Below are 14,088 nucleotides of genomic sequence, written 5' to 3' on the forward strand. Positions count from 1 at the left end.
AAAGGTGAAGCAGAGGACCTGAAAATTCGCTCTGTGCATCCTCTGCACACAGGCCAGAACCTCACTGTCATGGGTGGTCTCTTATTAGGCAAGAAAGGAGAGGTTGATATCAGTGGCGGCGCCGTTGAAAGGGCTGGTGTCTGTTTAATCCTTAGGGAAGAAAGCCTCACCATGGTTAGCAAACGAGGGGGTATAACGAGGTGTATCTGACACCCATCATCCCATCCTGGCCAAGCTGAGAACTCAGTTTTGAAAGTTACTCTGGAGTTCCCTCAGCCAAGAGTTGGTCTGTTCAGTCAGTTGGGAGCTTAGGACTTCATTTTCATTTATGAATGCTAATGGGAAAGAGTACACTGGCTTCATGGCAGCTGAATTTGCAAAAAAAATCCTTGGATGGAGTTAATGGCAGCTGTATTTTTCTGGGAGCTCTGCTTTAATTGGATAAAGTAAGTTCTGGTAAGATTTCTTCCTTTATCTTCAGTATCTCAAATGTTTTCATTTAAATAATCTTTATAAGAACTCTTGATGTCTGAGTGGATTCCCACACAGTCATCTACTATAAGACTTTCTGATTCTTTTATCCTTTGGTCATTATGAGTAGAGCTTCTGTTCTAGTTGCTCTACTTGCCAGCAGGAGGCACGATAGCACAGCACCATGAGGAACAGGGCCCTGTAGAGCACGGCTGCAAGCAGAGGGAACCCGAGCCCGGCTTTTCAGATTACTGACGTTCCCCCGTCTTCGCGCCGCTCCCCCCGCGGCGTGCGTCTCTGCGCCTGCACCGCGCCCCCTGAGGTCCACTCTGCGTGCGTCTCTGGGCCTGCGCCACCAACCACCCCCCGCCCCGATGCGCGGGCGCGCGACTCTGCGCCTGCGCCGGCCTGCGCCATGCCGGAGCGCGACTCTGCGCCTACGCCGCCCTGCGCGCGACTCTGCCCCTGCGCCGCGCCAGACTGCGACTCTGCGCCTGCGCCGGCCCGCGCCACGCCGACGCGCGACTCTGCGCCTGCGCCGACCCGCGCCGCGACGGCGTGCCACTCTGCGCCTGCGCCGGCCTACGCCACGCCAGCGTGCGACTCTGCGCCTGCGCCGGCGCGCTCTGCGTCTCCGCCGCGCCAGCCTGCGACTCTGCGGCAGCGCCGACGCGCGACTCTGCGCCGGCCTGCGCCACGCCGGCGCGCGACTCTGCGGCTGCGCCGGCCTGCGCCGCGCCGGCGGGCGACTGTGCGCCGTTCCGGCCTGCGATTCGGCGCCTACACTGGCGCAGATTCTGGGCCTGCGCCGCGCCGGCGCTCGACTGCGCCTGCGCCAGCCTGCGCCGAGGCGGCCGGTGACTCTGCGCCTGCGCCGGCCTGGGACTCTGCGCCTGCGACTCTGCTCCTGCGCTGGCCTGCGCTGCGCCGCGCCGGCCTGCGACTCTGCGCCTACGCCGGCCTGCGCCACGCCGAGCGCGACTCTGCGCCTGCGACTCCCCAGCCTGCTACTCTGTGCCTGCGCCGCGCCCACGCGCGACTCTGCCCTTGCGCCGCCCCGGCCTGCGACTCTGCGCCTTCGCCGGCCTGCCCCGCGCCAGTGTGCTACTCTGCACCTGCGCCCACGGGCTGGCGACTCTGCGCCTGCGCCTCCCCAGCCTGCTACTCTGCGCCTGCGCCGGCCTGCGCCGCGCCGGTGCGCGACTCTGGGCCTGCGCTGCCTCGGCCTGCGACTCTGCCCCTGCGCCGCCCCGGCCTGCGACTCTGCGCTTGCGCCGGCCCACGCCGCGCCGGCGCGTGACTCTGGGCCTGCGCCGCGCCGGCGCGGGACTCTGCGCCTGCGTCGTATGAGCCTGCGACTCTGCGCCGTGGCGGCGCGCGACAGTGCACCTGCGCCGCCCGGCCTGAGACCCTGTGCGGCGCCCGCCTGCGACTCTGCGCCTGCGTTGGCCTGCGCCGCGCCGGCGCGCTACTCTGCACTTGCGTCGCCCCGGTCTGCGACTCTGCGCCTACGCAGGCCTGCGCTGCGCCGGCGCGCGACTCTGAACCTACGCCTCCCCGGCCTGTTAGTCTGCGCCTGCGCCGGCCTGCGACTCTGCGCCGCGCCGGCGCGCGACAGCGCACCTACGCTGCCCGGCCTGAGACTCTGCGCCTGCGCCGCGCCGGCGCGCGACTGTGAACCTGCGGCTCCCCGGCCTGCTACTCTGCGCCTGCGCCGGCTGGCGCGCGAATCTGGGCCTGCGCCGCGCCGGCGCTGTGCCTCTGTGAGGGCGGAGTTTTATTGTTCTCAGCACAAACCTGGAGAGCATCACGAGGGCAGAGGTGTGCTCTCCTTTGCGCAGACCTCGGGGGGTACCACGAAGGTGGAGCAGCGTTTTCCTCAGCACAGGTCCGGACGTGGGGTGCACCGCGAGGGCGGAGCTGCGTTCTGCTCAGCACAGACCCTGGGTACACCTCGAAGGCGGAGCAGCGTTCTACTCAGCACAGACTTTGGCGGCACAGCCTCGCTTTGGGGCAACTCAGGGACGCATCCACGGCGAATAAAATCCTTTCTGTTTGTAGCCTTGAGTAATGAAGGGCAGAGACTACTTAAAATGTTTCAGTGTGGAAAACGGGAAACCAAAAGCTGCTCTGAATCCTGCGCACCGAGATTCTCCCCACCCAGGCCTAGGCAGGCTCAGTGCAAGGTCCATCCCGTGGACCGGAACACAAATGCAACATATGGAGACATGACACCCCAAATACGACACCCGCAGTGCTCACGTAACAAGTGCTTGTAATGCTAATGCATTGCATCAATAGAAAAGTTAATGTAAGATCTGCATTCCCCACACTGCCCTGGAATGCTAAGACAGCGATCATAATAACACTGACATACTCAGTGCAAACGTAGCAAAGAACTTATCAATAGAGTGAGGGTTAGGGTTAGGGCTAGGGCAAGGGTTAGGGTTAGGGTCAGGGCCAGGGCCAGGGTTAGGGTTAGGGTTAGGGTTTAGGGTTAGGGTTAGGGTTAGGGTGAGTGTCAGGGTTTGGCCCCGCCCACCGCCCGGGCCATGCCACGCCCCCGTCCCGCCCCGAGCCGCCTCCTGCCACGCCCCCCCGGCGGGCGGGGGCCCCGGCTGGCGGCCCGCGACTTACCTTCCGCGAAGCGGTTCCCGGCGGCCGCTAGGCCCGCGCCCAGCGCCATTTTTTCTCCCTCGGGCCGCCCGGAAACGCCCCCTGGCGGCATAGGGTTAGGGTTAGGGTTAGGGTTAGGGTTAGGGTGAGTGTCAGGGTTCGGCCCCGCCCACCGCCCGGGACATGCCACGCCCCCGTCCCGCCCCCAGCCGCCTCCTGGCCACGCCCCCCGGCGGGCGGGGGCCCCAGCCGGCGGCGCGCGACTTACGTTCCGCGAAGCGGTTCCCGGCGGCCGCTAGGCCCGCGCCCAGCGCCATTTTTTCGCCCTCGGGCCGCTCGGAATCGCCCCCTGGCGGCATAGGGTTTGGGTTAGTGTTAGGGTTAGGGTTAGGGTTAGGGTTAGTGTTAGGGTTAGGGTTAGGGTTAGGGTTAGGGTTAGGGTGAGTGTCAGGGTTCGGCCCCGCCCACCTCCCGGGACATGCCACGCCCCCGTCCCGCCCCCAGCCGCCTCCTGGCCACGCCCCCCCGGCGGGCGGGGGCCCCGGCCGGCGGCGCGCGACTTACCTTCCGCGAAGCGGTTCCCGGCGGCCGCTAGGCCCGCGCCCAGCGCCATTTTTTCGCCCTCGGGCCGCCCGGAAACGCCCCCTGGCGGCATAGGGTTTGGGTTAGGGTTTGGGTTAGGGTTAGGGTTAGCGTTAGGGTTAGGGTTAGGGTTAGGGTGAGTGTCAGGGTTCGGCCCCGCCCACCGCCCGGGACATGCCACGCCCCCGTCCCGCCCCCAGCCCCCTCCTGGCCACGCCCCCACGGCGGGCGGGGGCCCCGGCCGGAGGCGCGCGACTTACCTTCCGCGAAGCGGTTCCCGGCGGCCGCTAGGCCCGCGCCCAGCGCCATTTTTTCGCCCTCGGGCCGCTCGGAATCGCCCCCTGGCGGCATAGGGTTTGGGTTAGGGTTAGGGTTAGGGTTAGGGTTAGGGTTAGTGTTATGGTTAGGGTTAGGGTTAGGGTTAGGGTTAGGGTGAGTGTCAGGGTTCGGCCCCGCCCACCGCCCGGGACATGCCACGCCCCCGTCCCGCCCCCAGCCGCCTCCTGGCCACGCCCCCCCGGCGGGCGGGGGCCCCGGCCGGCGGCGCGCGACTTACCTTCCGCGAAGCGGTTCCCGGCGGCCGCTAGGCCCGCGCCCAGCGCCATTTTTTCGCCCTCGGGCCGCTCGGAAACGCCCCCTGGCGGCATAGGGTTTGGGTTAGGGTTAGGGTTAGGGTTAGGGTTAGGGTTAGGGTTAGGGTTAGGCTCAGGGTGAGTGTCAGAGTTCGGCCCCGCCCACCGCCCGGGACCTGCCACGCCCCCGTCCCGCCCCCAGCCGCCTCCTGGCCACGCCCCCCCGGCGGGCGGGGGCCCCGGCCGGCGGCGCGCGACTTACCTTCCGCGAAGCGGTTCCCGGCGGCCGCTAGGCCCGCGCCCAGCGCCATTTTTTCGCCCTCGGGCCGCTCGGAAACGCCCCCTGGCGGCATAGTGTTTGGGTTAGGGTTAGGGTTAGGGTTAGGGTTAGGGTTAGTGTTAGGGTTAGGGTTAGGGTTAGGGTTAGGGTTAGGGTTGGGTTAGGGTTAGGGTTAGGGTTAGGGTTAGGGTTAGGGTTAGGGTGAGTGTCAGGGTTCGGCCCCGCCCACCGCCCGGGACATGCCACGCCCCCGTCCCGCCCCCAGCCGCCTCCTGGCCACGCCCCCCCGGCGGGCGGTGGCCCCGGCCGGCGGCGCGCGACTTACCTTCCGCGAAGCGGTTCCCGGCGGCCGCTAGGCCCGCGCCCAGCGCCATTTTTTCGCCCTCGGGCCGCTCGGAAACGCCCCCTGGCGGCATAGGGTTTGGGTTAGGGTTAGGGTTAGGGTTAGGGTCAGGGTTAGTGTTAGGGTTAGTGTTAGGGTTAGGGTTAGGGTTAGGGTTAGTGTTAGGGTTAGGGTTAGGGTTAGGGTTAGGGTTAGGCTGAGTGTCAGGGTTCGGCCCCGCCCACCGCCCGGGACATGCCACGCCCCCGTCCCGCCCCCAGCCGCCTCCTGGCCACGCCCCCCCGGCGGGCGGGGGCCCCGGCCGGCGGCGCGCGACTTACGTTCCGCGAAGCGGTTCCCGGCGGCCGCTAGGCCCGCGCCCAGCGCCATTTTTTCGCCCTCGGGCCGCTCGGAAACGCCCCCTGGCGGCATAGGGTTTGGGTTAGGGTTAGGGTTAGGGTTAGGGTTAGGGTTAGGGTTAGGGTTAGTGTTAGTGTTAGGGTTAGGGTTAGGGTTAGGGTTAGGGTTAGGGTTAGGGTTGGGTTAGGGTTAGGGTTAGGGTTAGGGTTAGGGTTAGGGTGAGTGTCAGGGTTCGGCCCCGCCCACCGCCCGGGACATGCCACGCCCCCGTCCCGCCCCCAGCCGCCTCCTGGCCACGCCCCCCCGGCGGGCGGGGGCCCCGGCCGGCGGCGCGCGACTTACCTTCCGCGAAGCGGTTCCCGGCGGCCGCTAGGCCCGCGCCCAGCGCCATTTTTTCTCCCTCGGGCCGCCCGGAAACGCCCCCTGGCGGCATAGGGTTAGGGTTAGGGTTAGGGTTAGGGTTAGGGTGAGTGTCAGGGTTCGGCCCCGCCCACCGCCCGGGACATGCCACGCCCCCGTCCCGCCCCCAGCCGCCTCCTGGCCACGCCCCCCGGCGGGCGGGGGCCCCAGCCGGCGGCGCGCGACTTACGTTCCGCGAAGCGGTTCCCGGCGGCCGCTAGGCCCGCGCCCAGCGCCATTTTTTCGCCCTCGGGCCGCTCGGAATCGCCCCCTGGCGGCATAGGGTTTGGGTTAGTGTTAGGGTTAGGGTTAGGGTTAGGGTTAGTGTTAGGGTTAGGGTTAGGGTTAGGGTTAGGGTTAGGGTGAGTGTCAGGGTTCGGCCCCGCCCACCTCCCGGGACATGCCACGCCCCCGTCCCGCCCCCAGCCGCCTCCTGGCCACGCCCCCCCGGCGGGCGGGGGCCCCGGCCGGCGGCGCGCGACTTACCTTCCGCGAAGCGGTTCCCGGCGGCCGCTAGGCCCGCGCCCAGCGCCATTTTTTCGCCCTCGGGCCGCCCGGAAACGCCCCCTGGCGGCATAGGGTTTGGGTTAGGGTTTGGGTTAGGGTTAGGGTTAGCGTTAGGGTTAGGGTTAGGGTTAGGGTGAGTGTCAGGGTTCGGCCCCGCCCACCGCCCGGGACATGCCACGCCCCCGTCCCGCCCCCAGCCCCCTCCTGGCCACGCCCCCACGGCGGGCGGGGGCCCCGGCCGGAGGCGCGCGACTTACCTTCCGCGAAGCGGTTCCCGGCGGCCGCTAGGCCCGCGCCCAGCGCCATTTTTTCGCCCTCGGGCCGCCCGGAAACGCCCCCTGGCGGCATAGTGTTTGGGTTAGGGTTAGGGTTAGGGTTAGGGTTAGGGTTAGTGTTAGGGTTAGGGTTAGGGTTAGTGTTAGGGTTAGGGTTAGGGTTAGGGTTAGGGTTAGGGTTAGGGTTGGGTTAGGGTTAGGGTTAGGGTTAGGGTTAGGGTTAGGGTGAGTGTCAGGGTTCGGCCCCGCCCACCGCCCGGGACATGCCACGCCCCCGTCCCGCCCCCAGCCGCCTCCTGGCCACGCCCCCCCGGCGGGCGGGGGCCCCGGCCGGCGGCGCGCGACTTACCTTCCGCGAAGCGGTTCCCGGCGGCCGCTAGGCCCGCGCCCAGCGCCATTTTTTCGCCCTCGGGCCGCCCGGAAACGCCCCCTGGCGGCATAGTGTTTGGGTTAGGGTTAGGGTTAGGGTTAGGGTTAGGGTTAGTGTTAGGGTTAGGGTTAGGGTTAGTGTTAGTGTTAGGGTTAGGGTTAGGGTTAGGGTTAGGGTTAGGGTTGGGTTAGGGTTAGGGTTAGGGTTAGGGTTAGGGTTAGGGTGAGTGTCAGGGTTCGGCCCCGCCCACCGCCCGGGACATGCCACGCCCCCGTCCCGCCCCCAGCCGCCTCCTGGCCACGCCCCCCCGGCGGGCGGGGGCCCCGGCCGGCGGCGCGCGACTTACCTTCCGCGAAGCGGTTCCCGGCGGCCGCTAGGCCCGCGCCCAGCGCCATTTTTTCTCCCTCGGGCCGCCCGGAAACGCCCCCTGGCGGCATAGGGTTAGGGTTAGGGTTAGGGTTAGGGTTAGGGTGAGTGTCAGGGTTCGGCCCCGCCCACCGCCCGGGACATGCCACGCCCCCGTCCCGCCCCCAGCCGCCTCCTGGCCACGCCCCCCGGCGGGCGGGGGCCCCAGCCGGCGGCGCGCGACTTACGTTCCGCGAAGCGGTTCCCGGCGGCCGCTAGGCCCGCGCCCAGCGCCATTTTTTCGCCCTCGGGCCGCTCGGAATCGCCCCCTGGCGGCATAGGGTCTGGGTTAGGGTTAGGGTTAGGGTTAGGGTTAGGGTTAGGGTGAGTGTCAGGGTTCGGCCCCGCCCACCGCCCGGGACATGCCACGACCCCGTCCCGCCCCCAGCCGCCTCCTGGCCACGCCCCCACGGCGGGCGGGGGCCCCGGCCGGCGGCGCGCGACTTACCTTCCGCGAAGCAGTTCCCGGCGGCCGCTAGGCCCGCGCCCAGCGCCATTTTTTCGCCCTCGGGCCGCTCGGAATCGCCCCCTGGCGGCATAGGGTTTGGGTTAGTGTTAGGGTTAGGGTTAGGGTTAGGGTTAGTGTTAGGGTTAGGGTTAGGGTTAGGGTTAGGGTTAGGGTGAGTGTCAGGGTTCGGCCCCGCCCACCTCCCGGGACATGCCACGCCCCCGTCCCGCCCCCAGCCGCCTCCTGGCCACGCCCCCCCGGCGGGCGGTGGCCCCGGCCGGCGGCGCGCGACTTACCTTCCGCGAAGCGGTTCCCGGCGGCCGCTAGGCCCGCGCCCAGCGCCATTTTTTCGCCCTCGGGCCGCCCGGAAACGCCCCCTGGCGGCATAGTGTTTGGGTTAGGGTTAGGGTTAGGGTTAGGGTTAGGGTTAGTGTTAGGGTTAGGGTTAGGGTTAGGGTTAGGGTTAGGGTTAGGGTTGGGTTAGGGTTAGGGTTAGGGTTAGGGTTAGGGTTAGGGTTAGGGTGAGTGTCAGGGTTCCGCCCCGCCCACCGCCCGGGACATGCCACGCCCCCGTCCCGCCCCCAGCCGCCTCCTGGCCACGCCCCCCCGGCGGGCGGTGGCCCCGGCCGGCGGCGCGCGACTTACCTTCCGCGAAGCGGTTCCCGGCGGCCGCTAGGCCCGCGCCCAGCGCCATTTTTTCGCCCTCGGGCCGCTCGGAAACGCCCCCTGGCGGCATAGGGTTTGGGTTAGGGTTAGGGTTAGGGTTAGGGTTAGGGTTAGTGTTAGGGTTAGTGTTAGGGTTAGGGTTAGGGTTAGGGTTAGTGTTAGGGTTAGGGTTAGGGTTAGGGTTAGGGTTAGGCTGAGTGTCAGGGTTCGGCCCCGCCCACCGCCCGGGACATGCCACGCCCCCGTCCCGCCCCCAGCCGCCTCCTGGCCACGCCCCCCCGGCGGGCGGGGGCCCCGGCCGGCGGCGCGCGACTTACGTTCCGCGAAGCGGTTCCCGGCGGCCGCTAGGCCCGCGCCCAGCGCCATTTTTTCGCCCTCGGGCCGCTCGGAAACGCCCCCTGGCGGCATAGGGTTTGGGTTAGGGTTAGGGTTAGGGTTAGGGTTAGGGTTAGGGTTAGGGTTAGTGTTAGTGTTAGGGTTAGGGTTAGGGTTAGGGTTAGGGTTAGGGTTGGGTTAGGGTTAGGGTTAGGGTTAGGGTTAGGGTTAGGGTGAGTGTCAGGGTTCGGCCCCGCCCACCGCCCGGGACATGCCACGCCCCCGTCCCGCCCCCAGCCGCCTCCTGGCCACGCCCCCCCGGCGGGCGGGGGCCCCGGCCGGCGGCGCGCGACTTACCTTCCGCGAAGCGGTTCCCGGCGGCCGCTAGGCCCGCGCCCAGCGCCATTTTTTCTCCCTCGGGCCGCCCGGAAACGCCCCCTGGCGGCATAGGGTTAGGGTTAGGGTTAGGGTTAGGGTTAGGGTTAGGGTTAGTGTTAGGGTTAGGGTTAGGGTTAGGGTTAGGGTTAGGGTGAGTGTCAGGGTTCGGCCCCGCCCACCTCCCGGGACATGCCACGCCCCCGTCCCGCCCCCAGCCGCCTCCTGGCCACGCCCCCCCGGCGGGCGGGGGCCCCGGCCGGCGGCGCGCGACTTACCTTCCGCGAAGCGGTTCCCGGCGGCCGCTAGGCCCGCGCCCAGCGCCATTTTTTCGCCCTCGGGCCGCCCGGAAACGCCCCCTGGCGGCATAGGGTTTGGGTTAGGGTTTGGGTTAGGGTTAGGGTTAGCGTTAGGGTTAGGGTTAGGGTTAGGGTGAGTGTCAGGGTTCGGCCCCGCCCACCGCCCGGGACATGCCACGCCCCCGTCCCGCCCCCAGCCCCCTCCTGGCCACGCCCCCACGGCGGGCGGGGGCCCCGGCCGGAGGCGCGCGACTTACCTTCCGCGAAGCGGTTCCCGGCGGCCGCTAGGCCCGCGCCCAGCGCCATTTTTTCGCCCTCGGGCCGCCCGGAAACGCCCCCTGGCGGCATAGTGTTTGGGTTAGGGTTAGGGTTAGGGTTAGGGTTAGGGTTAGTGTTAGGGTTAGGGTTAGGGTTAGGGTTAGGGTTAGGGTTAGGGTTGGGTTAGGGTTAGGGTTAGGGTTAGGGTTAGGGTTAGGGTTAGGGTGAGTGTCAGGGTTCCGCCCCGCCCACCGCCCGGGACATGCCACGCCCCCGTCCCGCCCCCAGCCGCCTCCTGGCCACGCCCCCCCGGCGGGCGGTGGCCCCGGCCGGCGGCGCGCGACTTACCTTCCGCGAAGCGGTTCCCGGCGGCCGCTAGGCCCGCGCCCAGCGCCATTTTTTCGCCCTCGGGCCGCTCGGAAACGCCCCCTGGCGGCATAGGGTTTGGGTTAGGGTTAGGGTTAGGGTTAGGGTTAGGGTTAGTGTTAGGGTTAGTGTTAGGGTTAGGGTTAGGGTTAGGGTTAGTGTTAGGGTTAGGGTTAGGGTTAGGGTTAGGGTTAGGCTGAGTGTCAGGGTTCGGCCCCGCCCACCGCCCGGGACATGCCACGCCCCCGTCCCGCCCCCAGCCGCCTCCTGGCCACGCCCCCCCGGCGGGCGGGGGCCCCGGCCGGCGGCGCGCGACTTACCTTCCGCGAAGCGGTTCCCGGCGGCCGCTAGGCCCGCGCCCAGCGCCATTTTTTCGCCCTCGGGCCGCCCGGAAACGCCCCCTGGCGGCATAGGGTTTGGGTTAGGGTTTGGGTTAGGGTTAGGGTTAGCGTTAGGGTTAGGGTTAGGGTTAGGGTGAGTGTCAGGGTTCGGCCCCGCCCACCGCCCGGGACATGCCACGCCCCCGTCCCGCCCCCAGCCCCCTCCTGGCCACGCCCCCACGGCGGGCGGGGGCCCCGGCCGGAGGCGCGCGACTTACCTTCCGCGAAGCGGTTCCCGGCGGCCGCTAGGCCCGCGCCCAGCGCCATTTTTTCGCCCTCGGGCCGCCCGGAAACGCCCCCTGGCGGCATAGTGTTTGGGTTAGGGTTAGGGTTAGGGTTAGGGTTAGGGTTAGTGTTAGGGTTAGGGTTAGGGTTAGTGTTAGGGTTAGGGTTAGGGTTAGGGTTAGGGTTAGGGTTGGGTTAGGGTTAGGGTTAGGGTTAGGGTTAGGGTTAGGGTGAGTGTCAGGGTTCGGCCCCGCCCACCGCCCGGGACATGCCACGCCCCCGTCCCGCCCCCAGCCGCCTCCTGGCCACGCCCCCCCGGCGGGCGGGGGCCCCGGCCGGCGGCGCGCGACTTACCTTCCGCGAAGCGGTTCCCGGCGGCCGCTAGGCCCGCGCCCAGCGCCATTTTTTCGCCCTCGGGCCGCCCGGAAACGCCCCCTGGCGGCATAGTGTTTGGGTTAGGGTTAGGGTTAGGGTTAGGGTTAGGGTTAGTGTTAGGGTTAGGGTTAGGGTTAGTGTTAGTGTTAGGGTTAGGGTTAGGGTTAGGGTTAGGGTTAGGGTTGGGTTAGGGTTAGGGTTAGGGTTAGGGTTAGGGTTAGGGTGAGTGTCAGGGTTCGGCCCCGCCCACCGCCCGGGACATGCCACGCCCCCGTCCCGCCCCCAGCCGCCTCCTGGCCACGCCCCCCCGGCGGGCGGGGGCCCCGGCCGGCGGCGCGCGACTTACCTTCCGCGAAGCGGTTCCCGGCGGCCGCTAGGCCCGCGCCCAGCGCCATTTTTTCTCCCTCGGGCCGCCCGGAAACGCCCCCTGGCGGCATAGGGTTAGGGTTAGGGTTAGGGTTAGGGTTAGGGTGAGTGTCAGGGTTCGGCCCCGCCCACCGCCCGGGACATGCCACGCCCCCGTCCCGCCCCCAGCCGCCTCCTGGCCACGCCCCCCGGCGGGCGGGGGCCCCAGCCGGCGGCGCGCGACTTACGTTCCGCGAAGCGGTTCCCGGCGGCCGCTAGGCCCGCGCCCAGCGCCATTTTTTCGCCCTCGGGCCGCTCGGAATCGCCCCCTGGCGGCATAGGGTCTGGGTTAGGGTTAGGGTTAGGGTTAGGGTTAGGGTTAGGGTGAGTGTCAGGGTTCGGCCCCGCCCACCGCCCGGGACATGCCACGACCCCGTCCCGCCCCCAGCCGCCTCCTGGCCACGCCCCCACGGCGGGCGGGGGCCCCGGCCGGCGGCGCGCGACTTACCTTCCGCGAAGCAGTTCCCGGCGGCCGCTAGGCCCGCGCCCAGCGCCATTTTTTCGCCCTCGGGCCGCTCGGAATCGCCCCCTGGCGGCATAGGGTTTGGGTTAGTGTTAGGGTTAGGGTTAGGGTTAGGGTTAGTGTTAGGGTTAGGGTTAGGGTTAGGGTTAGGGTTAGGGTGAGTGTCAGGGTTCGGCCCCGCCCACCTCCCGGGACATGCCACGCCCCCGTCCCGCCCCCAGCCGCCTCCTGGCCACGCCCCCCCGGCGGGCGGTGGCCCCGGCCGGCGGCGCGCGACTTACCTTCCGCGAAGCGGTTCCCGGCGGCCGCTAGGCCCGCGCCCAGCGCCATTTTTTCGCCCTCGGGCCGCCCGGAAACGCCCCCTGGCGGCATAGTGTTTGGGTTAGGGTTAGGGTTAGGGTTAGGGTTAGGGTTAGTGTTAGGGTTAGGGTTAGGGTTAGGGTTAGGGTTAGGGTTAGGGTTGGGTTAGGGTTAGGGTTAGGGTTAGGGTTAGGGTTAGGGTTAGGGTGAGTGTCAGGGTTCCGCCCCGCCCACCGCCCGGGACATGCCACGCCCCCGTCCCGCCCCCAGCCGCCTCCTGGCCACGCCCCCCCGGCGGGCGGTGGCCCCGGCCGGCGGCGCGCGACTTACCTTCCGCGAAGCGGTTCCCGGCGGCCGCTAGGCCCGCGCCCAGCGCCATTTTTTCGCCCTCGGGCCGCTCGGAAACGCCCCCTGGCGGCATAGGGTTTGGGTTAGGGTTAGGGTTAGGGTTAGGGTTAGGGTTAGTGTTAGGGTTAGTGTTAGGGTTAGGGTTAGGGTTAGGGTTAGTGTTAGGGTTAGGGTTAGGGTTAGGGTTAGGGTTAGGCTGAGTGTCAGGGTTCGGCCCCGCCCACCGCCCGGGACATGCCACGCCCCCGTCCCGCCCCCAGCCGCCTCCTGGCCACGCCCCCCCGGCGGGCGGGGGCCCCGGCCGGCGGCGCGCGACTTACGTTCCGCGAAGCGGTTCCCGGCGGCCGCTAGGCCCGCGCCCAGCGCCATTTTTTCGCCCTCGGGCCGCTCGGAAACGCCCCCTGGCGGCATAGGGTTTGGGTTAGGGTTAGGGTTAGGGTTAGGGTTAGGGTTAGGGTTAGGGTTAGTGTTAGTGTTAGGGTTAGGGTTAGGGTTAGGGTTAGGGTTAGGGTTGGGTTAGGGTTAGGGTTAGGGTTAGGGTTAGGGTTAGGGTGAGTGTCAGGGTTCGGCCCCGCCCACCGCCCGGGACATGCCACGCCCCCGTCCCGCCCCCAGCCGCCTCCTGGCCACGCCCCCCCGGCGGGCGGGGGCCCCGGCCGGCGGCGCGCGACTTACCTTCCGCGAAGCGGTTCCCGGCGGCCGCTAGGCCCGCGCCCAGCGCCATTTTTTCTCCCTCGGGCCGCCCGGAAACGCCCCCTGGCGGCATAGGGTTAGGGTTAGGGTTAGGGTTAGGGTTAGGGTTAGGGTTAGTGTTAGGGTTAGGGTTAGGGTTAGGGTTAGGGTTAGGGTGAGTGTCAGGGTTCGGCCCCGCCCACCTCCCGGGACATGCCACGCCCCCGTCCCGCCCCCAGCCGCCTCCTGGCCACGCCCCCCCGGCGGGCGGTGGCCCCGGCCGGCGGCGCGCGACTTACCTTCCGCGAAGCGGTTCCCGGCGGCCGCTAGGCCCGCGCCCAGCGCCATTTTTTCGCCCTCGGGCCGCCCGGAAACGCCCCCTGGCGGCATAGTGTTTGGGTTAGGGTTAGGGTTAGGGTTAGGGTTAGGGTTAGTGTTAGGGTTAGGGTTAGGGTTAGGGTTAGGGTTAGGGTTAGGGTTGGGTTAGGGTTAGGGTTAGGGTTAGGGTTAGGGTTAGGGTTAGGGTGAGTGTCAGGGTTCGGCCCCGCCCACCGCCCGGGACATGCCACGCCCCCGTCCCGCCCCCAGCCGCCTCCTGGCCACGCCCCCCCGGCGGGCGGTGGCCCCGGCCGGCGGCGCGCGACTTACCTTCCGCGAAGCGGTTCCCGGCGGCCGCTAGGCCCGCGCCCAGCGCCATTTTTTCGCCCTCGGGCCGCTCGGAAACGCCCCCTGGCGGCATAGGGTTTGGGTTAGGGTTAGGGTTAGGGTTAGGGTTAGGGTTAGTGTTAGGGTTAGTGTTAGGGTTAGGGTTAGGGTTAGGGTTAGTGTTAGGGTTAGGGTTAGGGTTAGGGTTAGGGTTAGGCTGAGTGTCAGGGTTCGGCCCCGCCCACCGCCCGGGACATGCCACGCCCCCGTCCCGCCCCCAGCCGCCTCCTGGCCACGCCCCCCCGGCGGGCGGGGGCCCCGGCCGGCGGCGCGCGACTTACGTTCCGCGAAGCGGTTCCCGGCGGCCGCTAGGCCCGCGCCCAGCGCCA

The sequence above is a fragment of the Rhinopithecus roxellana genome, chromosome 11 (assembly GCF_007565055.1).
Source record: "Rhinopithecus roxellana isolate Shanxi Qingling chromosome 11, ASM756505v1, whole genome shotgun sequence".
Lineage (NCBI taxonomy): Eukaryota > Metazoa > Chordata > Mammalia > Primates > Cercopithecidae > Rhinopithecus > Rhinopithecus roxellana.